Source organism: Galeopterus variegatus, unplaced genomic scaffold (genome assembly GCF_000696425.1).
Source record: "Galeopterus variegatus unplaced genomic scaffold, G_variegatus-3.0.2 Scaffold1507, whole genome shotgun sequence".
Taxonomy (NCBI): Eukaryota; Metazoa; Chordata; class Mammalia; order Dermoptera; family Cynocephalidae; genus Galeopterus; species Galeopterus variegatus.
In genome coordinates, this window is record NW_007727618.1 from 145,769 (window position 1) to 146,176 (window position 408).

General features: G+C 40.4%; 1 protein-coding gene across 1 annotated transcript in view; it reads right to left on the minus strand.

The window, feature by feature from the left end:
* The window catches only part of CD164 (CD164 molecule, sialomucin), a 16,829-nt gene that overhangs the window by 10,261 nt on the left and 6,160 nt on the right, over positions 1-408 (minus strand). The window lies entirely within an intron of this gene.

The window sequence follows — 408 nt, forward strand, 5'->3', positions numbered from 1 at the left end:
TCTTTTAAAAAAAAAAAAAAAAAAGGTATACATCAAAGCTGTCTAAAATATCACAATCCATAAACGCCATTTCCCAACCTGAAGTCATCTGACTACCACTTTCACAATTTTTACAACACTTAAGTACTACCTTTGGAAGAGACTGACAGTTGCTCACACCCAAACCAGTCTCCTCTTCTTGAGAAATAGAATCACTGACTTTTAGTGACACCTCCCTTCCCCCAGGAAAGACATTTCTTAGCCTCCCACACATCTAAGTAGCCATGCCTAACTTCCAGGAAGCACTTCCAGGTAGACACAAGACTCTCTTTTCCTCTTCCTGCTGGCAGGAAAATCAATGTGATGGCCAGAACATAAGCAGCCACCTTTACAGTAAGGTCAAAGCCATTTCAACAACAACAACAACAA